This window comes from Syngnathus floridae, chromosome 1 (genome assembly GCF_059516105.1).
Source record: "Syngnathus floridae isolate MCC-2025c chromosome 1, RoL_Sflo_1.0, whole genome shotgun sequence".
NCBI classification, from domain to species: domain Eukaryota; kingdom Metazoa; phylum Chordata; class Actinopteri; order Syngnathiformes; family Syngnathidae; genus Syngnathus; species Syngnathus floridae.
Genome location: NC_142413.1, coordinates 24,225,551 through 24,249,145, shown reverse-complemented (window position 1 = coordinate 24,249,145; position 23,595 = coordinate 24,225,551). Strand labels below are relative to the sequence as shown.

The following is a 23,595-nucleotide window of genomic DNA, read 5'->3' as shown; positions in this document are numbered from 1 at the left end:
AGCCCACAATGTGCTACTGAATATAAAACTGATCTAACAACCTTGGACTTTGCCTTTTCTGAATGGAGACTTTCCGCTCTTGAAGGGCCCAGCGCTGTATTGCACTTTCCTGAAAACAGAGCTTTTTGAACAAGAATTGTGATTGAACTCATCCAATCTGTCTAAGTCTAATTTCTGCTTCAGTGTCTTTGCATTTTCCTAAATCTGAAGAAATCAAACGAGCACGCAGTGAGTAAATTGAATAACAGGTGATTGGCAAAGGCTTTTGCCGTGAGGCGCAGATAACGCGCTCCCTAAATTGTGGACAGAATCCAACAACCCTTAAGGAACTGTGTAATGCATGCCTGATGTTTTTTCTCTAAATCATGGACACGGCCAGAGTCGTCTTGACCGTTCAGTGCTTGATTGTATCTTATGTTTTGACTAATGCTAGACGCCAGTTTTTGATTACTACTGAACACTCTGCACAGAGGGAAATAGTTTGCCTAACAAAGAAAAGATACGGTTGGAAGCATGATTAAACTAAGAATAAGCAAAGACATGATGTATCAAAAGAACAGCAATAGATTAATGATGTCACAGCCAAAAGCTAACATAATTTCGTACAAAATTAAAAGAATGAGGTACGACAGTGTATGTCCAAGATTGGAGAAGAATGTTCACTGGAAGGTCACGTGGAGATAAAACCAGCAGGTGCCAGAGGGAGCCAGCCAAGGACTCGGCCAAAGATGATCGCCAAGGCCGAAAGACGAGATGGAAGACAACAGCCCCCACACACACCGAATCGCCCATAACCAGCACCCACTCCCATGGCGAACTTGCCCCACCCCAAAGACTCATCACCCATCAAACTCGGCCCACACTGGCATGTGCAGCTGATATAAGCTAACCAGAGAACCTTGGACGTTGCCTTTTCTGAATGGAGACTTTCCGCTCTTGAAGGGCCCAGCGCTGTATTGTACGTTCCTGAAAACAGAGCTGTCTAAACAAGAATTGTGATTGAACTCAACCAACCTGTGTAAGTCTAATTTGTGCTTCAGTGTCTTAGCATTTTCCTAAATCTGAAGAAATCAAACGAGCATGCAGTGAGTAAATTGGATAACAGGTGATTCGCAATGGCTTTTGCCGTGAGGCGCAGATAACGCGCTCCCTAAATTGTGGACAGAATCCAGCACCACCCCTGGTTTGGAGGATAGCCGATGTTAGAGTGGTGCTCACTCTAACTTATTTTGCAAGAACCACACGGGAGACAGTATGCCCTTTAAGCTCTTGCAAGTGGAGAATTTGCTCGTTACTGTAGGTACAGCAATGTTCGAACAAAGTCTGCCTTTGGTCTCTTGCAAGAGCATATTTATTGAGAACAAGTAGGGTGGGGGTGACATTGAACATGTTTGGTGGTCACCTCAGCAACTGGTTGATCAGTGCGGAGGGTCCCAGCTCATTGTTTTACAAGGTCGTGGAAACAGGAACTAGTGGAGCATTTTAGATGACTAACTAAGCAAGAATGTTTCTTCACCATTTGGAAAGTTTCACTGTTAGGGTTTTCTGGTTAGTTTGATCCTATGATTATGTTGGAATGTAACCTGTAATAATTAAACTCGCTTGTCCTGTCTTAACAAAAGTAGTAGAACAAAGTGCTAAGATCTTTTGAACTGATTGACTAGCTGCAGAGGAAGCAATCAAAGTGTTTTGTTCATACAACATCGTGAAGGACCCCCTGCTGTGCTTTGATCAGCCAGGGGCTTCGACCATTTGTCTACTCTGTCCCCCACTCTGTGCTTTGATCAGCCAGGGGCTTCGGCCATTTGCCCACTCTCAACCCCCACTCTGTTTCTCTTAATAAATATCCCCTCGCAGGAACAAGGGTTCAGACTTCATTCTGGAGTGAGTGAACTCTCCACCTGCAGGTGTCAAAAAGGACTTACTTGTCTCCCGTTTGGTTCTTGCAAAATATTGTTTGAGTGAGCAAATCTCTAACATTCACCAACTGAATGGTTAAACATTTCAGAGTCAAGGAAAGGTAAAAGGTTTAAACAAAGTTAATAATTCTAGTCTACATTCCAACATAATCATACGATCAAGATAATCTGTAAACCCTAACATATCTCTCCTGTTTATCATATGATTATGCCAACCCCGATCAATCAAACATGAAGAAAATACAATGAAGAAGGAAGAATAGTAAAAATAATTATAAAAAAGATCAATGAAAAACAGAGATGATAGGGGACGGGTTGGGGATCGTGAAGGGTGATACTACATGATAAAAACAACAAACAATGACAGCAATAATTTCCAGTGAAGATGAGGTTTTTCCTCAAAACTCCAGTTCAATTTTAGTGTGTAAGTGAAAAACCTGCGGCAAGATGTTTCAATGCAGGAAAAGTCTCACAAGGTCCCTCTGCCCTAGGCGACCAGAATGCTATCAATAAAAAAGAAAAAGAAAAAGAAAAACACAGAAACAGTACATCATTTTATCCATCACTTGTGAGGCATTTTTGATGGTCAAATCATTTCTGTAAAACATGCTCAGCTAAACAGCATCATCACAATCATTTTTCTGCAGCGCATCATAGTCATCACATTTGACATTTCTGATATGTTGTATTTGCACCTGTGCTATGGTAGAAAATAAAGATCTTGATACAGCAGACTTCAAACACGGGACAACGCAGGTTGCAAATAAGCACAATAACACCAGCACAACAAGCACAGGAGTCACAAATTTCAACAGCAGTTGCCACCAGTTGCCACCAGTTGCCAGAGAACAGCCATGAAAAGAAATCCCATTGATGACTTTGTCATTTGACATGGCCTGCTGTAAGTTCTTCAGTGAATTCATGGCGTCGTTGATGTGTGTGTCATTTTCTCCTGGTATGTTTGTGCAACCGGAAGTCCCAATAATGTGGCACACGCCACCTTGTACTGCAGTCAGCAAGTCCAGAACCATCCTGTTTTGCAAGACCATTAACCTAATAGACTGAATCTCTCTGTTTTGTCCATCATTGACCTGCAGCGAGAGATTCACAAAAGATTGGAAACGATAGTTCAGTGTCTCGATGTAGAGTGCTTGTTTTCAACTCCGATCCAAGGAAAAAGCGCATGAACAACTTTGTCTCCGACGGACCATACTTTATGGTCGTCTGGAACGTTCACACCCCAGACAGGGTCATGAGGGTCAAAGGTTGCAACAGCCCTGCGTCGACGTCCATAAGAGTTTGTGTGCTGTCGTCAGCTGATGATGTTGTATTCTGTAGGTGTGGACTGTCACCCACACCGGTGCACACACTCCTGTCCAGTTGGCGGGCAGCATCGGATAAACCTTGTGACCACAAAGCCACCAGCCATTCTGTATGAAGTATGTTCCGTTTGATGGTGCAGCCATGTTGGTCGGAGAGCCCTCACCACCTGAAATGGCTCTCTTATCCTGACACTCAGCGGTGATGTCCAAAGCTTCCATCCAGTTTCCTCCTGGAGAGCAGTCGTCGTTAATGCATTTGTGGGTCTCGTTACCTTGGATGTAACATGTGTAGTTCACTCCAGCTGGTCTCTCTGTGTAGGCCACTTGCGGCAATGTTCGTCCTTTAACAGTCACATTGAGATTTGTCCAGAAAAGCTGATCACAGGTACCGTCTGCAAGTCCAGGGTGGGAAGGGTCGGTATCACTGACTGTGACAGCACGGTCTTGATATCCAACTCCTCCCATGAATGCCATACATTTCGCTTCAGTGACATTCATTGCTCTGGCCTCCAAGTGAACTTGTGTGGAGGAAGGGGGGAGTTTCGAACATACATAACACCCCTCCTGTGTGTGAGCTCTCACAGTGAACTTTACATACCGGTACCAAGTGTTGGTTTCGTATGGGTTTCTGGGGTCCCACGACCAGTCCTCAAAGTTCTCATCATGTGACCATCTTCTTCCACGGTTGACATTGTCGATCGGTCCATTCAGATGAGCCCACAATCCATAGCACGCTCCAACCACAATGCAGCAGAGGATCCATCTGGCATATGGATCCCCGTTGCTACTAGGATGGCAGAGACACCGGGATATCTCCTCGCCTAGCAGAGTGGGGATCGATGGATTCTTCACCAACATTGAGACGCCCCACCCTAAACGATGAGGCCCCTTTGTAGTCAGCCTTCCCCACCACTCTGAATTAGGGGTCCAGCACTCTCTGCAACTTGCAGTGGCTGAGGTGAATCCAGCTGGGCCGTTCAGCAATCTTTACTGCGGTGGGGGTAGTCAGCAAAACTTGGAATGGTCCCTGACATCGTGGGCTGACCCAGTTCTTTCTTTTGATGACCTTGGTGTAGACCCAGTCTCCTTGCTTGATGGGGTTGTCGACCTGTGAGGATGAAAGATCAGGCGGCAGTAAATTTGCATTTGACACATCTTTCAGATGATGATTTCAAAAGGTGTTAGCCCTTCTGAAGTGGAAGTGATTCTCATATAGAGCTTCACTAAGTCTAGATACTCTGACCAAGGTCTGCCTGTTGTTTCCATGCATTTTTTCAACCTGCTTTTGATAGTGGAGTTTGCTCGTTCAACCCGGCCAGCGCTGGATGGGTGCCAAGCGCAGTGGTTCTTTAACGTTATCCCAAGGTGTACAGCCATGTTCTGTACAACTTGGTTCACAAAGTGTGGACCATTGTCACTGTAAATGGTTTGGGGGATGCCATGAGTCGGTATGATGGCTTTGCAGATGGCTTTTGCCACTGTTAAGGCATCCGCACGTTTAGATGGAACTATTTCCACCCATTTGGAAAATGCATCAATCCTCACTAGGCAGTATTTGTGAGGTCCACTTTGTGTGAGTTCAATAAAATCCATATGCATGATTTGAAATGGGTAAGACTGTTTTGGAAATCAGCCTCTCTTAGGGCTCATGTTTCCTAATGGATTATGTTTCACACAAACAGGACATGTTTTACAAAGATGTTTCAAGTAAGCATCTAAACCAAAGGTAGTGGATTGTTGATGTATGATGGACCTCATCCCTCCTGTTGACACATGGCAAGGCCCATGTGTCGCAATTGCTGCTGTCTTAAAAAGTGATTTTGGTAAAACACCTTTCGTCACCCACATTCGTTTTTCCACCATTGGAACATTGCCCTGCATATCTGTCAGTATAGTTTTATCTATGAGTTGCGTGTCCTCTGAATCTATTAAAAAAATTGCATGGCCATGTTTCCCTGCTGCTGCTTCTTTAGCAATTTTGTCTGCTAATCTGTTTCCATTTGAGACTTCATCTGTGCCTGTGGTGTGAGCAGCACATTTACACACAGCTCGTTTAGCAGGTAAATGGATAGCCTGCAACAAGTCTTTTAACAAGGAGGCATGGGTAACCGGCTTACCGGTTGATGTTGTCATCCCCCTGCGCTCCCATTGTTTTGCAAAATAGAACAGAGTAGAAAATGCATACTGACTGACTGTGTATACAGTGACTTCCTTATCTTCCGCTAATTGACAAGCTCTTGTTAGTTTAATTAGCTCAGCAGCCTGCGCTGACCTGTTGTATGGAAGCTTTTCTGCTTCAACAGTCTGGTTTGGCAATTTTACAATTACATAACCACTTTGATTGTTCCCTTTAGGATCCTTTGAACATGATGCATCCACAAACCACTTTTCCCCTTTGTCAAATAGTGTGTCACTTAAATCTTGTCTGGGCAGCTGTAGGTGTTCAGTAGCATCCAAACAGTTATGTGGGGTTCTATCCCCTGGCAACGGGATCAACGTTGCTGGGTTTATGACACCTCTTTATCACAATATGCGGTTGTGACAGAAGTGTAGCGGTGTAGGACAGGTGTCTGGCAGGTGAAAAAAAGTTCATTTTGCTTTGCAGTAGCAACACATCTACAGCATGTGGAACTAGCAGTTCCATTTTGTGGAAGAGGACCACATCTGCGGATTGTGTTACTGCAAGCGCTGCCGCGCATACTGCTTGGACACAGTCAGGTAAGAATTGAGCCACTGGATCCAATTTTTTTGAATAAAATGCAATTGGTCTTAGCTAACTGCCATAACTCAGCAGCAACACTGAGGTCATAAGACCATTCCTGCAGTCTGCTGTTTGCACAAATGTTTTATTGTAGTCTGGCAAGATAAGGGTTGTAGTTTCCATCAGAGCCTGTTTCAGTACTACAAAAGCATCATCCGCTACAGGTGTCCATATTATTTTTTCTGTCATTGCCATGGGGACTCCATGCACAATATTCAGCAGCGGTTGCATCTTTTCTGCATAATGTGGGATCCATGCTCTGCAGTAATTGCAGAGCCCCCAAAATGACATCATTTGTTTTTTTTCTTTCAGGTTTCGGTGCATCTGCAATGATTTGCTTTCTGGTTTTCTGTATCTGTATTCCAGCAGCTGACAACGTGTGACCTAAATAGCTCACTTCTTGTCTGACCCATTGTAGTTTGTTTTTGCTTACTTTATTCCCTGTTTTGCAGAGATAGTGTAACAAAGCTAAGGAGTCTTTCTTGCAAGCAGCTTCAGTTTCAGAGGCTATCAGGAGATCATCTACATAAACTAGAAGTTGGCTTTTGTTTGACATTTGAAAATCAGCCAAACAGGCCATGATAGCTTGAATGAAAATAGTTGGACTATCAGCAAATCCCTGTGGCAATCTGGTGTACGTATAACTTTGTTTTTTAAAGGTAAACGCAAACCAAAACTGTGAGTCTGGGTGGATTGGCACTGAGAAAAATGCATTGCTAAGATCAATTACTGTGAAAAACTTCTGGTTAGGCTTCAAAGTGTTTAGAAGTGTGTGTGGGTCAGGCACATTAGGTGCACTTGTCTGCACTGCTTCATTTACTGCTCGTAAATCTTGTATCATTCACCAATCAATTTTGTTGGCTTTTTGGACTGGAAAAATAGGAGTGTTGCAAGGAGAATCCGAACACTTCCTAATGATTCCTCCTGTCAAAAGATCATTTATAACAGGGGCAATCCCATTTATTGCCTCATGTTTTAAAGGATATTGCTTAACTCTTGGACGCCACTCTGATCTTGGTTTGATCTGTACTGGGGGAATGGACGTTAAAAGTCCTACATCAGATGGGCCCTTTGTCCAGAGTTTTTCAGGAAGCGCAGCCGATTCCCTCTCCTCCATCTCAGTTAAACAAACATTAACTAGTCAGGGGAGCACATAAGTGCATTCCCTTCCAAAAGCCACTTCACACACTGTTTGCTTCCACATGTCACAACTGGTACTGTAGCTCCACCCATCACCTTTGTCCTCATAATCAGTGACAGAGCCGGCAAGTTTAATTCGGCAATCCACATCTGCCCATGTTATACTGTGAGGTTTAAACAATGAAATGTGAGGTACAGCTGACAACTTGTATTTGTCTTTCTGAGGAGCGGGCAGGAGCACAGCAGCAGCTGCAAATGACCTGCGATCAGAGTACAGAACAGTGATTGTCAAGGTTACTTCTGTGTCACTGAGAAAACTTTCAAAATATTCATCTTGTGGATCAGTGAGAATGTTCATGGTGACATGTAATTGATTACAAGTCATTTCTGATTCAGGTCGGGACAATTGTTTTCGAGCTTCACTCAGTAAACTGCTTGGTAGCTTGGGATTCCGTTCAGGAGAGATGTCATAGGAACAGCAAATCTGTTCACTTGCTTGTGCAGCATATGAGTCTACATCTCTCACTCTACATGCTCGCATACCATCCTTTACTGGAATTATTGCAATTCCCAACCGAGTCATCAGATCTCGTCCCAGCAGGTTTATGGGACATTTTGGGGATAGGGCAATCGAGACTGAAGCCATGTTTCCAGTTTCATCATCTCTCACTTCAACTAGATTGGAGATACTCTCCTTGTGTACCTGCCCTGATGGGCAGATTTCACCCAAATTGTATTTTGGGAGGCCTTCAGATTAGGGACGTTAGTTTTTATGGTATCACACAAAAACTCTACATCACTTCTTCCAACGTTTAAGGTAACATGTTGTTTTTCTTTTAATACACTCAGAATGTCCCAGGCTGTATGAACATCTACTATTTCATCCTCTGTAGGAGCGCAAGAGGTCAAAGGGGAGGAGGAATCTAGTCATGCTGAAAAGTTGGCTTTTCCTCTGCCCCTTCCTCCACCCTTTGATTGGTTTTGTTTTTTTCTAAAATACTCTTTTGACCAGTGTCCACGTTTCTCACAGTTCCGACAGTTGTCAGAATCTGATGGGGGTTTTGAATTGTATGGTGGCCTTTGACCTTGTTGGCCTCTACCTCTTCCGCTACCCCGTTGGGACCCTTGGAAGAAGACTTGTTGTATCGTCATCTAGTTCATCATCATCATCATTGTCTAGATGAAATACATCAGAACTTTTGCCTTTTTTGATCACTTTTTCCGCATGTCTGGCCCACTGCATGGTCATTGCAGTGTCCACTTCTACTAAGTGTTTCCTCACCCAGTTGCCTATTTCAGGGCGGAAATTAGTGAGGAGTGCATTTTTAAGCTGTTGCTGATAAGCACTCTCAGCTGGATCATTGAATGGGATGCCACTATGCACCTTGAATTCTTTTTGAAATCTTAAGCGAAAATCGTCAGTATCTTCCCCAGGCTTCTGTTTTATTCCCGCCAAATGACCATAATTCACTCATCTTTGAAATATAGTTCTCACTCTTTGCACAAGATCATTCCATTGTGCTGCATACTCCCCTCCCAATTGATTTCCCTCAACGGGATAGGGAAAAGGCCCTTGGTTATTTCTACCTGTATAATTTCCTCTGAGCTTGGCCCAGTCTTTTCCCAACGAAGACATTGCAGCTCCTCCTGCCTCATGCCCATTCAGTCTATAGGAATGTATGATTCCAGCCATGTCTTCTGCCCATTTATCTGGGTCTTCTGCAACAGGGGTAACCCCTTCAACTGCTACATCAGCATTGTCCAAATTTCGGGAAAATCTAGCAGCATTGGTCATACTTCTTGTTTGTACAGGAGTTCTAATGATGTGACCCTGACCTTTTTTGCTGTTATATGGGGGAGGGTGCAGGTCTGTTAAACTTGGATACAGACAGTATGCCCTTTAAACACTTGCAAGTGGAGAATTTTCTTGTTTCTGTAGGTACAGCAATGTTCGAACAAAGTCTGCCTTTGGTCTCTTGCAAGAGCATATTTATTGAGAACATGTAGGGTGGGGGTGACATTGGACATGTTGGGTGGTCACCTCAGCAACTGGTTAATCAGTGCGGAGTGTCCCAGCTCATTGTTTTACAAGGTCGTGGAAACAGGAACTAGTGGAGCATTTTAGATGACTAACTAAGCAAGAATGTTTCCACACCATTTGGAAAGTTTCAACAACTGAATGGTTAAACTTTTCAGAGTCAAGGAAAGGTAAAAGGTTTAAACAAAGTTAACAATTCTAGTCTACATTCCAACATAATCATACGATCAAGATAATCTGTAAACCCTCACAGCTGATTTGCGTTCCCGGACTGTCGATTCAAAATCATATGAGGGGAAAGTTTTCTTCATATCTTTATCAAAGCTGAGGAGAAATGCCTTCGCTGTTTAGAATCTTGTAAGCGGCAGGGATTTACAGTAAAAGAATGTCACACACATACGTATGCTCTCTGCATTTTGTCAGTGGAAATGGGCCAACATCTGAAAATCCCAATCCAATACCAGCGACTGCAACGTCTGTGGAGGTAAGTTTATCATCTGCTTTCTCAGTAGAAAACATGCTATTGCTAGCCATAACACGTGGGACATTGGCCTGCTTGTATGAACATGAAAATTAATATACATTAAATTTAGAGGCAAATTCTGAGATATATACAATATGGTTGGATGTCTTAAAGCCTGTACTACAATGAAATTAAACACTTCTGTTTCCTTTTTGAAGAAATTGTACATCTCAAGTAGCTTCATCTTACAGTGTGTAATGAAAGTGCGCATTTTAATAAGATGCGCCTTTTGTGTGGACCACATTCACAAGTCTGTGTGGCTTACGTAATACACAGGCATAATATCAAGACGCGATGAACCAATCAGATGTTTTACGTACGTAGATCGGGACAAAAAAAGAACAATCAGAGGACTAGACGTAACACGTAGAGGAGTACGTACCTTCGCCACCATTGGTAAATAAATACTATCGTTTGTGCAAATCTGCAAAGTTGTTTTGTGTGGCTTCTGCCACATAGAGACGTAATATAGCGGTAGGCCAATCAAAGGACTGGATGTGACACGTAGAGGAATACATACCTCCGCCACCATTGGTAAATAATATTATTGTCCATGCAAAGTACGTACCTCCGTCGCCATTGATAAGTAAATCCTACTGTTTGTGCAAGTCTGTAAAGTTGTTTTGTGTGGATTCCACCACACAGAGACGTAATAAACAGGCGTAATATGTAGACCTGATGAACCAATCAGAGGACATTACGTTTTACGTAGATTGGGGCGGTAAACCAATCAGAGGACTTTACGTAACACGTAGATTACGTACCTCCGCCACCATTGATAAATAAATACAATTGTTTGTGCAAAGAAAACAGCATTAGGACCCTCTAAAATGGCAAAGACATAGAGACATGCTTAAGAGGCACAATTCAAGCTTCCTGGAAAGCCGGGATCATTGGCTCAGAGCAACGTGACAACGATGAGACAATGACGAGGGAAATTGGCATGTCAGATGTCGAACTTGCCCAACTCTGTCAAGTCAAGTCAAGTCAAGTTTATTTGTATAGCCCTAAATCACAAACAGTCTCAAAGGGCTTCACATAGCCAAAAATTGACAATTATTCTCAAAGCATCCCCTGATCATAAGCTCCCAAAAGGGCAAGGAAAAACTCAAAAAACCCCTGCCAGGGGAAAATGAGAAACCTTGAGAAGGGACCACATATGGAAGGATCCCCCTTTCAGGATCACCAGGTTGTAATGGATGCAGAGAGTGCACAAGTAATACATAATATGAAAATCAATGAAAAAATGGATGTCGGAGGTGCCCTCGGTTGTCCTGGCCGTGTCTTCAAGGGGGTTGAGCTGCAGTTCCTTCATCTTGAATTGGTCCCCGAGAATCCAGCTAGCCGCGATCAGCTTTTGAGCCACCTAACCCCCTCCCCAGCCGGGGAGGGGGTGGGCAGAGAGAGCAAAACAAACTCCGGCCAAATCGGCCATCACAAGTTAGTTAAAGGCCATCTCATAGAAATGTGTCTTTAAACGTGTCTTAAATGTTTCTACTGAGGTAGTAGTTCTAATATCCATTGGTAGGGCATTCCAAAGCTCTGGAGCCCGAATAGAGAATGCTCTAGACCCTGCAGACATTTTCTTGGCCCTCGGTATAACTAAAAGACTAGCGTTTTGCGAACGAAGGTTACGAGACGGAACATAAGGAACGACTAGGTCGACGAGATATGAAGGCGCTAAGCCATGCAGTGATTTATAGGTTAGTAGAAGAACCTTGAAGTCACATCTTAAATGGACCGGGAGCCAATGTAATTTGGCTAATATTGGGGTAATGTGATCAAATTTTCTTGACCGTGAGAGCATCCTCGCAGCGGCATTTTGCACTAACTGTAGACTTTTGATACTGAATTTAGGAAGACCAGAGAATAATACATTACAGTAGTCCAGGCGCGACGTAACGAACGCATGTATAATGGTTTCCGCATCCCCGGTCGAGAGGATAGGACGAATCTTAGCAATATTACGAAGGTGAAAAAATGCAATCCTGGTTATATTCTTAATGTGTTTTTGAAAGGAGAGCGTTTGGTCAAATATTACCCCGAGATTAGTTACCGTATCACTCTGAGTGATAGTCCGGTTATCTGTAGTTATAGTGGTTTCCTTAAATAAGTGTTGATAACGAGTAGGACCAATTATCAAAATCTCAGTTTTATCTGGGTTAAGACGAAGGAAGTTGAGAGACATCCATTGCTTGATCTCCGCAAGGCACGCCTCGAGATTACAACAGTCCCGCGGATCTGTCATCGATAATGGCATATATAACTGGGTGTCGTCCGCATAGCATTGAAAGCTAATATTATATTTACGTATTATGTCCCCAAGCGGAATCATATAAATATTAAATAAAATCGGTCCGAGTACCGATCCCTGTGGAACACCACACGTAACATTATAAAGCTCAGAGGACGTATTACCATGGACCACTCCGTGCGTCCTGCCTGATAGATAGGAATTGAACCAGCTGAGTGCTGACCCTGAGATACCAACACAACTTTTAAGACGCCCTAATAAAATATCAAAGTCTACGGTGTCAAAGGCAGCACTAAGATCGAGTAGTAACAATACAGATGACGTATTTGAATCCATAGCTATGAGGAGATCATTAGTCACTTTAGCAAGTGCTGTCTCTGTAGAATGATTAGCTCTAAAACGAGACTGAAAGGAGTCATATCGATTATTAGCGACCATGTAATCAATAAGCTGCTGCGCTACTACTTTTTCGAGAAGTTTTGCTATGAATGAGAGGTTTGAAACTGGCCTATAATTACTGAGACAGTCCGGGTCAAGATTTGCTCGCTTAAGTAGTGGTTTAATAATAGCGGTTTTAAAGGCTATTGGCACTATCCCAGAGGAAACAGACAGATTGATTATATTTAAGACGGACGGTCCTAAAATTGGAAATAATTCTTTAAGTAGTTTGGCTGGAAGCGGGTCGAGTAAACATGTTGTTTGTTTAGCCGTACTAACCAATTTTGTAAGCATTTCAAGGGACACGCTTTCAAAATTTGAGAGGGTTATTGCATGATCCCCAGCGCTAGTAACCGGCGGAGCGATTGGCATGGTATTCTTGATCTCGTCCCTAATGGACTCAATCTTTTGAGCAAAAAATTTCATAAACTCGTCAGCTGAGTGGAAGGAGCTATCGGGGGTCGGCTGGCGCAGAGTTAGCTTTGCCACTGTATCAAATAGGTATTTAGGATTGTTTTTATTAAGATTAATGACTTGCGAAAAATAACGAGTTTTTGCTCAAATTAGCGCATCTTTATATTTCAGGAGGCTGTCCTTCCATGCCTGATGGAAAACCTCAAGTTTGGTTAAACGCCATCTGCGCTCATGCTTTCTACATAATTGTTTAAACGTACGTGTTTCATCTGTGAACCACGGAGTTGGCCATCTACGGCGAGTTTTCAGACGTAGCGGTGCCACAGAGTCAATGGCTTTTAATAATGTCGCATTGAATTCATTTGTAAGATTATCGATAGAGCCGCTGTATGCGGGAAACATGGCGGTTGCCGGCGACAGTAACTCAGACAGCGCAGTTGCAGTCATGGAGTTAAAATTACGGCTGCTATAATTCCGATTGCTCTCTTGTCTTTGACAAGGAACTAAAATTTCAAATTTTATTAAGAAATGATCAGACAGAACAGTAGTGTATGGCAGTACTGCTATATTTGAGGTTGCTAGTCCCCGGGATAATACCAGATCTAAGGTATTTCCATTCTTATGCGTTGCTGCTTGTACAGCTTGCGTAAAACCACACGTATCGATTAAAGTTTGAAATGCCGAAGTCAGTGGTTCTGACGGTGAATTCATGTGGATGTTGAAATCACCCATGATAACTATATTATCTGCATTTGTCACTAGATCAGCCACAAATTCTGAAAATTCATCCAGGAAGCCAGAGTAAGCCCCGGGTGGGCCATGTTAATCCTGTAAATCAATAGTAAATCAAAAGTAAATATTACTTAATATTAAATATTACGAAGTGGCCTTGTTAATACTGTTTATGTTATTGTTAGGTTACGGATTTTAGTTATTGATCTGACTCCAAATTGCGATCAACACTTAACACATAAATTGCTATGTCCTAATCCACACACTGGCGCACCTAACAATTTTGCGAGTTCGTTCTGTCAAAGAGAAGACCAGTAGATCAATCAGACCAAATTTACCAATTGTTTATTCCTGACAAAGCGCACTAATACAGGCCTGGGTCCCAGGTCCCTCACACTAAAACTCGTGCGTTTTTGTGACCACCCACTGCTCCCTTCGGGGATGGGTTAAATGCAGAGACAAATTTCACCGCACCCAGTTGTGTGTGTGACAATCATTGGGACTTCAAAAGACGATACATTCTTCCAGGTTGCCCAGTTTTGAAGAAACACAATATGAATATTAAAGCATGCAAAATATTGTGAGATGATTGGTCGATGGCCATCTCCTCCCCGTCCAGGTGTTGCTGAGGTCAGGCGGTTGGGTTTTCCCCGCGAAGTCCGGCCACATAGACGTGCTGTTGTTCTCGTTCCTCACCGACCTTGAGGTGTTCTCGTCCGGTACTCCCTATCCGGGCCTATTCCACAACACTTCGAAGAAAACAAGTTCATGCAGTTTGCCTGCACATTCTTCGCCCCCCACCAATCCACACGAGCACTCCAATACTAGATATTAATATGATTAGAAGTTTAACACAACCTTAATAAATATGTTTGCAAACTCCCGAAAGCACATGTCCCTTTAGTTATGAACCTGTAAACGTGACACAAACTATTCTGAAAGACATTGTAAATGACAAGAGCAAAATTCACTTGTTTTAAGTTTTAATAATAACAGCTAACTTTGCATTACTTATAACTCCTGTTGAAAATGTTCATGAGGCAAAAATAATTTTAAACACATGTAAATTTAAGGTATTTTGTTCAGTTATCTGACTCTTCAGATATGAAGGAAAGGCAGAATTTGTGTTTTTAGAGTTGTTCACATTTGCCTGAGTGGCTTATATGTGGTTATTTTGTCATTTAAAAATAAAGACAATTGGGACAATGATATTTGTTTTATAACAGTATGTATATGTATAAAGGTTTTGTAGTTAAAAAATGTCCCAAAAAACTATTGGCCCCCAGGTCCCTTCACTTTATCAAATCTGGCCCTCCTTGCAAAAAGTTTGGACACCCCTGAAATACGGGTATTTAAGGTGGCCAGTTGCAAGTTGTTCTCCTCTTTGCATCTTCTCTGAAGAGTGGCAACATGGGAGCCTCAAAACAACTGACCTGAAAACAATGATTGTTCAACGTCATGGAAAGCTAGCTCAGAGATTTCAGCTGTCAGTTTGCACTGTGATGAACATAGTGAGGAAATGGAAGACCACAGGCACATTTCTAGTTAAGGCCCGGAGTGGCATGCCAAGAAAAATCTCAGATAAGCGGAGGCGAAGGATGGTGAGAACAAAATCAACCCACAGAGCAGCTCCAAAGACCTACAACATGATCTTCATGCAGATGGTGACACTTATTCAGCGCACAAAATGCGGCAGAAGTATTTTCTGCGCACATGCAATAAATATAGTGGCTTGGGGTATGCTCAAGCACATTTGGACAAGCTAGCTTCTTTTTGGAATAAGGTGCAATGGACTGATGAAACTAAAATTGAGTTACTTGGACATATCAAAGGGCGGTATGCATGGAGGAAGAAGAACACAGCATTCCATGACAAACACTTGCTACCCACAGTCAAATTTGGTGGTGGTTCTATCATGCTGTGCGGCTGTGTGGCCAGTGCAGTTACTGGCAATCTTGTTAAAGTTGAAGGTCACATGGATTCAAGTCCATATCAGCAGATTTTTGCAAACAATGTTCAAGAATCAGTGACAAAGTTGAAGTTCTGCTGGGGCTGGATACCTCAACAAGACAACAACCACAAACACTGCTCAAAATCTACTAAGGCATCCATGCAGAGGAACAAGTACAACATTCTGGAATGGCCATCTCAGTCCCCAGACCTGAATATTACTGAAAATCTGTGGTGTGATTTAAAGGGGCTGTCCATGCTTGGAAACCAGCAAACCTGACTGAACTGGAGATATTTTGTTGAGAAGAATGGTCAAAAATACATTCAACCAGAATCCAGACTCTCATTGGAAGCAATAGGAAGTGTTTAGAGATTGTTATTTCTGCAAAAGGAGGATCTACTAAATGTTGATGTCATTTTTCTGTTGGGGTGCCCAAATTTATGCACCTGCCTACTTTTGTTTAGGTAATGATTGCACACTTTATAAATCCTATAAACAATTTCACTTCTCATATATAACTGTTTTTGTTTGCTATATGACACATATAGTATTTAACAGAAATTGCTGAATTGCAACCAATAATTGATAAAGGAAAATCTTAAAAATGATCTGGGGTGCCCAAACTTTTGCATACGACTGTATGTGATGTAGTCTTCATGCGAGTGACTCGCTGTGGTGACCCCTGACAGAAGAAAGACAAAAGTCACTTTTTTTTTACTGTTAAAAATGTGCTTCCAAGAAACTATGGGCACAACTGTTTGTCATTTTTATGTTGAGGCAGATGAATATAACTAATAAACTAATTTGGCATCAAACTTACTTCTTTGCTTTTTGTTTTTATTTACTTTTACTGTCAACACTGACAACAAACATTGTACCAATAATTGTCCTGAGATTGGCCCCTGACACACAATTTGCATCATGTATTACAAAAACAAGGTAGAAAAAAAGACATACAAACACAAAGTATTCATATCCTACCCAACAAGAATGTTCTCCATCTTCAAAATTAGCACTCCTTGTTAGAGATTAGTTCACTCAAACAATATCTTGCAAGAACCACACGGAGACAAGTAAGTCCTTTTTGACACCTGCAGGTGGAGAGTTCACTCACTCCAGAATGAAGTCTGAACCCTTGTTCCTGCGAGGGGATATTTATTAAGAGAAACAGAGTGGGGGTTGAGAGTGGGCAAATGGCCGAAGCCCCTGGCTGATCAAAGCACAGAGTGGGGGACAGAGTAGACAAATGGTCGAAGCCCCTGACTGATCAAAGCACAGCAGGGGGTCCTTCACGAACAAAACACTTTGGTTGCTTCCTCTGCAGCTAGTCAATCAGTTCAAAAGATCTTAGCACTTTGTTCTACTACTTTTGTTAAGACAGGACAAGCGAGTTTAATTATTACAGGTTACATTCCAACATAATCATAGGATCAAACTAACCTGAAAACCCTAACACTCCTCATCTGCAATTGTGTTGTCAACTGTTCCATTGAATATATTTGTTTGATTTTGTGAATTGAATTAAAGTATCTGTTATAACTTAGATACTTTAATTTATTTAAAGTCAATTAATTGGTCAATTCAAGTAATTACCAAAGTAACTACCTATAAGTTACCTTTTTCAGGCAAAAGTCGCAAAAATGCAGTTAGACCAGTGGTTCTTCACCTTGTTGGAGGTTATATGCACATTCACCGAATCCCTCTTTAGCGAAAAAAATATTACATTCAAATTCAAGCTATAAATGTTTTTTACTGATGCACAAAATGAGCTGTGCATGATCATCACCTTGTTGAAAGAACAAAACCAACACAATGCATGAACTCACAACAAATTACATACTTGCAAATCAGCGTGCCTTTGCGAGAACTTTTCAGATATAGGTACATTATCACGAATTTACACGATAAATCAGGTGTGTTCGGACCTTCACAGTGGAGGCTCTGCTGAACCCCTGAGACCGACTCACCGAACCCCTAGGGTTTGATCGAACTCAGGTTAAGAACCACTGAGTTAGACTTTACCAAAAAGAGTTATGCAAAATGTTATGTAGGGACCTCAGCAGCCTTAAACCTTTGAGACACAGGCATCTGTGCTTTCTTTCCCCTTTAATTCTTGAATTTCTGGCTCATTATTTTGACAATACTGTGTCGCTGGCTCCTTTGTCGGCACTTTCATTCACAGACAGTTACGACTACAGCTACTGTTACCAATAGTACTACTACTGTTTTTGTACAAATTAACTTTCTTGATTTACAAAAATGATAAAAAAATGTTTACAACACATGCAACCCAATTTCTATTCATAATGTCCTAATGAATGAGGAAAATTCAGTTTAAGTAAAAAGTCCTCCTCCCGTCTATCCCTAATGCAGCCAATAAATGCAGTGGTGTCCACAAACCTCTGCATTTGGCAAAACTCAGAGTACTGGAAGTCAGAGGTGTACAGGGTGAATAGAAAGGGAGAGAGCAGCGTTGCCTGCGGTCCTCTCACGCGACTACTCACCATGCCTAACTTACAGCATCCCACGCGCGCATACTTAGGTCTGCCCGTCAGGTCTGCCCGTCAGGGACTCCATTATCCATGGCCTCGGGTGTGAGCTCACGCCCATCACCAACATTTTGTCTCTCAGGAACATGGGCTGAATGGTGTTAAAGGCGCTAGAGAAATCCAGGAAAGTAATTCTCACACCCCCTTTTCCCTTGTGCAGGTGAGAGAGCGATGCAGAATGTAGGCAACAACATCCTCCACCCCCACCTTATCCTGATACGCAAATTGTAGATGGTCAACAGCACGCCGAACCTGAGGCCTGAGATGTTAAAGCAGCTTTCGCTCCAGAGTCTTCATCATGTGTGAAGTCAGCGCGACCGGTCTGAAGTCATTCCGCTCTGCAGGTCGTGATTTCTTTTGGACGGAGACGATGCACGACGTTTTCCACAGCTGAGGTACCACACCTTTTTCCAGACTCACATTGAAGATACGCTGTAGTGGGTCACCCAGCGTCAGAGCACAGGCCTTCAGCAGATGAGGATCATATCCTTAACTCAATTTGGTTAATTCCGTTTTTGTGCATGCATGTGGAAATAACTAAATAGACTTAGGATTTGATCACTGGTGGCACTAGGATTTTTTCCGGATAAGATAAGATATTTCAGTTTGCAAAAATACCCCCCCAAAAAAAATAACTCCAAATTCTTCAGAAAACGGTGATAAACATTCATTGTATGTTCCTCACGGGAGACGGTAACTCCCGCAAAAATCTGAAGCATATTTCATGTGGAGCCCACAGCCCACACTCTAGCTCCGCCAGTGAACTAGACAAGGACGCATGTTGAATTCGAAATTCTGTAAAAATATAGCTTGTAAAAAAAAAAAAAAGGTTGTTAACAATTTATATATTTAATCTACTACAGTGGTACCTCGACCTTAAGTTCAATTCGTGACCAAGCTGGTAGTTACATGCCGAATCAGTTTTCCCCATTAAATAAAGTGAAATTTCACTAATCTGTTCAGTCCCTCAAAAAGCATTTTTGTCTGAAGAAAAACAGAACTGTAATGTTTGTGTGTATGTTTGTGTGTGCGTGTGTGCGTGTGTGTGTGTGTGTGTGTGTGTGTGTGTGTGTGTGTGTGTGTGTATGTCAAGATCTGTCAAAGTTCATTTCCTTATTTTAATGTTGTCATAGTTTCGGTTCGCGTGTCTGTGTCCTCGCCCCTCCCCTCCTGTGCCCTGATCGGTGTGATCACCTTCACCTACCTCTCGTTAGCTGTCTTGTATTTAAGTCCTGTCTGCCCCTCACTCCCCTGTCGGATTGTTTGCATCTCATGTCTTCTTCTTTCTTGTTTCTAGTCTCCAGTCTGTTCTGTTCTAGTTTTGTCCCTCGTCGAGCCTCCAGTCTGTCTTATGAGTTCTTCAATAAACCCTGGTCCGAGCTGCATTTGGTCGCCCAGCTCCATTCACGTCATGACAGTATATACTATATATATACACTGCTAAAAAAAAATAAAGGAACACTTTGAAAATACATCAGATTTCAATGGTGACAGCAAAAATGTTGGAATCTATACTGATATGGACAGTTTAATGTCTCAGGAACAAAAAGATGCCACGTCTTTTGATGGAAATAAAGGTTTTCAGCCTACAGAGGGCTCAGTATATAGACACCCTAAAAATCAAAGTAAAAAAAATGATGTGGCAGGCTCGTCCATTTTGCCTAAATTCAATTTCTGCAACTCAAAATTATTTTCAGTATCTTGTGTGGCCCCCACGTGCTTGTATGCATGCTTGACAATGTCGCGGCATGCTCCTAATGAGACGACGGATGGTGTCTTGTGGGATGTCCTCCCAGATCTGTCTAAGGGCATCAGTGAGCTCCTGTACACTCTGAGGAGCAACCTGGCGGCGTCTGATGGACTGAAACATTATGTCCCAGAAGTGTTCTATCTGGTTTAGATCAGGTGATCGTGAGGGCCATTCAATTGTGTCAATTCTTTCATCCTCCAGATACTGTCTGCATACTCCTGCCACATGAGGCCGGGCATTGTCGTGGATCAGGAGGAACCCAGGACCTACAGCACCAGCGTAGGGTCTGACCATGGGTACAAGGATTTCATCTCAATACCTAATGGCAGTCAGACTGCTGTTCTTTAGCCTGTAGAGGTCTGTTTGTCCCTCCATGGAAATCCCTCCCCAGACCATCACTGACCCACCACCGAACCGGTCATGCTGAATGATGTTGCAGGCAGTATAGCGCTCTCCTTGGCTTCTCCAGACCCTTTCGCGTCTATCACAGGTGCTGAGGGTAAACCCGCTCTCCTCTGTGAAAAGCACAGGGCGCCAGTGGCGGACTTGCCAATTCTGGTGTTCTATGGCAAATGCCAATTGAGCTCCACGATGCTGAGCAATGAGCACAGGGTACACTTACAAGACGTCGTGCCCTGAGGCCACCCTCGTGAAGTCTGTTTCTGACTGTTTGGACAGACACATTCACACCAGTAGGCTGCTGGAGGTCATTCTGTAGGGCTCGGGCAGTGCTCAACCTGTTTCTCCTTGCACAAAGCAGCAGATATCGGTCCTGCTGATGGGATGAGGACCGTCTACGGCCCTGTCCAGGTCTCCTAGAGTAACTGCCTGCCTCCTGGAATCTCCTCCATGCTCTGGAGATTGTACTGGGAGACACATCAAATCTTCTTGCAACAGCACGTATGGATGTGCCATCCTGGAGGAGTTGGACAATCTGCTCAGCTTCAGGAGGGTTAAGAAATTGCCTCATGCTCCCAGTCGTGATAATGACTCTAGCTAAAGCCAACACTTGTGGAAAACCAGTTAAAAAAGATCAAGAGGGAGGAACTTGAAATGGCCTCCACCTGCAAAACCAGTCCTGTTTTGGGGACGATCTCGTTGTTGCCCTTCTAGTGCACCTGTTGTTGATTCCATCAACACCAATGCAGCTGAATCTGATTAACAACCCCCTCTGCCGCGTACCTGACCAAAACCTTAACAGAAAAGTGTAATTGAATTCATGCCATACTCTGATAAAAAACTGTTGCTTTAATTTTTTTGAGCAGTGTATATATGTATGTTTGTATGTGTATATATATATATATATATATATGTATATAATCCCTCGCTACATTGCGGTTCATTTCTTGCAGCATCAGTACAATTGAGGAATTATGGCATGAAAGTTCCCCCGTACACCAACAGAAGGCAGGGAGTTCCCACACAATTGCAGTACGTACACCTTGGCTGGGGAGGTGGTTTGGTGACACCCAAACAGACAACGGCTGTCTGGATTTCTCGCGGACCAATGAGGATGAGGGAACTGCAGCCTGCAGCGGATTACCCCCTTCGAAGACACTGCCAGGTGAATCGAGGGCACCTCCTGCAGCTCTTCACTTTGAATTGGACATTCACTTTTTCTTTGGATTGTTTTATATTATGTGTTCTGTGTGCCCCCTCTGCACCCATTGCAGCCTGGTCATCCTGGAAAGGGGATCCTCCCATCTGTGGTCTCTTCTCAAGATTTCTCATTTTTCCCCCAGTAGGTGTTTTTTGAGTTTTTCCTTGCCCTCCTGGGAGTTTAAGATCAGGGGATGTTTGAGAATAATTGTCAATTTTTTGTACATGTGAAGCCCTTTGAGACTTGCCTGTGATTTAGGGTTATATATGTAAATAAACTTGACTTGACTTGTTATTAAAAAGTTGTTATAATAATAAGAGTTCTAAAAACACATTTACAGTATGTATACTTTAGCTACATCTACTATTCTCCCCCACGCTTGTGTGTGCCCGCAAGCTCGGCAGATAGATAACAGGTTTCCCAACAAAAGCAGCAGGACGCCAAAATCCTCTTCAAAAACTTTACTTAAGTCAATTTGTAAAACTGCAAGCTGACATACAAAATATATCTCTGCAACATTCCCGAATGCATTTACCTGACACGACACACGAAATGTATATAAATGGATCGGCAACAATTGAGGTACAAAATGCTGTTTAACCAAGATTAACAACATAACGTCCATCCATCTATCCATTTTCTATACCGCTTGTCCCCACAGGGGTCGCTGGCGTGCTGGAGCCTATCCCAGCAGTCATCGGGCAGTAGGCGGGGGACACCCTGAAACAGTTGCCAACTAATCGCAGGGCACACAGAGACGAACAACCATTACAACATGTCACATCTACATATGTTACACACACACACACACACATGCATGCACGCACACACACACACACACACACACACACACACACACACACGTATCATATTTACCGTATTTTTCGGACTATAAGTCGCTCCGGAGTATAAGTCGCACCGGCCATAAAATGCACAATAAAGTGAAAAAAAACATATATAAGTCGCACTGGAGTATAAATCGCACTTTTGGGGCAAATTTATTTGTCAAAATCCAACACCAAGAACAGACATGAACCAGTAAAAACAGGCTAAACAATACGGTATGCTAACGTGACATATACACAAACGAGGAGCTGAGAACGGGCCTGATGTAACATTCAGAGTTATTCAAATAACTATTACATAAATAACACGTTTATCAAACCATCGGTGTCACTCCAATTCATGAAGCTAAGGAAAGTTACAAGCTACAACACAGCTATAAGCTACGCTACAAAGCTACGCTACAAGCTACGCTCCAAGCTACGCTGCAAGCTACGCTACAAGCTACGCCGAAAGCTGCAGGATACAAGCCACAAAGTTACAGAACAGAAAACAACATCATGCCTGGAGATAGACACAAAGGTCGATCTTGGAAACGAGGAACCTCCTCACGACCAGCATTAACAATTCTATCTGTGAACATCGAAGGGTTTTCCTCTGCAAAACGAACAATCTTAGCCACCCTGCACAGCACCAGACTTAGCAAAGTTTATTGAGAAGGGACAGAAATGTGTTCAGCTGTGGCTGAACCACATCTAGCTAAGCCTTGTAACTAACTGCCTTGTAGCCACGATAAGAAGAACTCCAATCCATTAAATCCATTGATCGTTTATGTAAACAATGCCGCATATGTGCCGCGCTGCTGACATCGGACTCGTCGTGAGTTGCATTTCTAATTATTCCACAGACTCATATAACGATATATAAAGTATATATCAAATAACTATCATATAACAACAATATTATCAAACCATCTGTGTCACTCCTAATCATTAAATCCATCAATCAAATTCCTTGTCCTTTATGTCAACAACGCCACACGTGCGCCACACAGATCTAGTATATAACCAAATTGTAGCGTTAACAAAGTACCAGGAAAGACGTGGGTTTGGTAAACGGCTCTTTATTTAACAAAACAAGAGTTCAACAAGCCAACAACTACTGAACTGTAATGATAAAAACATATACAAGTTGCTACACAAAATAAAATATATCAAATAACTATAACATAAATAGGTTTTTCATACCTCGTGTCACTCCAAATCATTAAATCCTCCAAACGTGGGGCCCTTCGTCATCTTCGTCATCCCGTGATCGAATCCTTTGTCCTTTATGTAAACAACCGCGCCCGCCGCTGATGTCACTTGCAGTTCAAATTACAGTAATCCCTTGCTACATCGCAGTTTGTTTATCGCGGTTTC

The 23,595-nt window shown here is 42.7% G+C and overlaps 2 long non-coding RNA genes across 4 annotated transcripts; one reads left to right on the top strand and one right to left on the bottom strand.

Moving 5' to 3' along the window:
* Window positions 1–1,255: 1,255 nt before the first annotated feature.
* On the bottom strand, window positions 1,256–10,477 carry LOC148404715 (uncharacterized). Of its 2 annotated transcripts, none has more exons than XR_015861361.1 (2): window positions 10,086–10,477; window positions 1,256–4,349 (listed from the first exon to the last, which is right to left on the bottom strand). It is a non-coding gene; the product is annotated as an uncharacterized LOC148404715 (long non-coding RNA). The 2 variants fall into 2 exon arrangements; XR_015861362.1 differs by having other exon boundaries at window positions 10,272–10,477.
* LOC148404714 (uncharacterized) lies at window positions 10,014–22,598 on the top strand. Of its 2 annotated transcripts, none has more exons than XR_015861360.1 (3): window positions 10,014–10,263; window positions 18,202–18,436; window positions 21,144–22,598. It is a non-coding gene; the product is annotated as an uncharacterized LOC148404714 (long non-coding RNA). The 2 variants fall into 2 exon arrangements; XR_015861357.1 differs by having other exon boundaries at window positions 10,019–10,237.
* The last annotated feature ends 997 nt before the right edge of the window (window positions 22,599–23,595 follow it).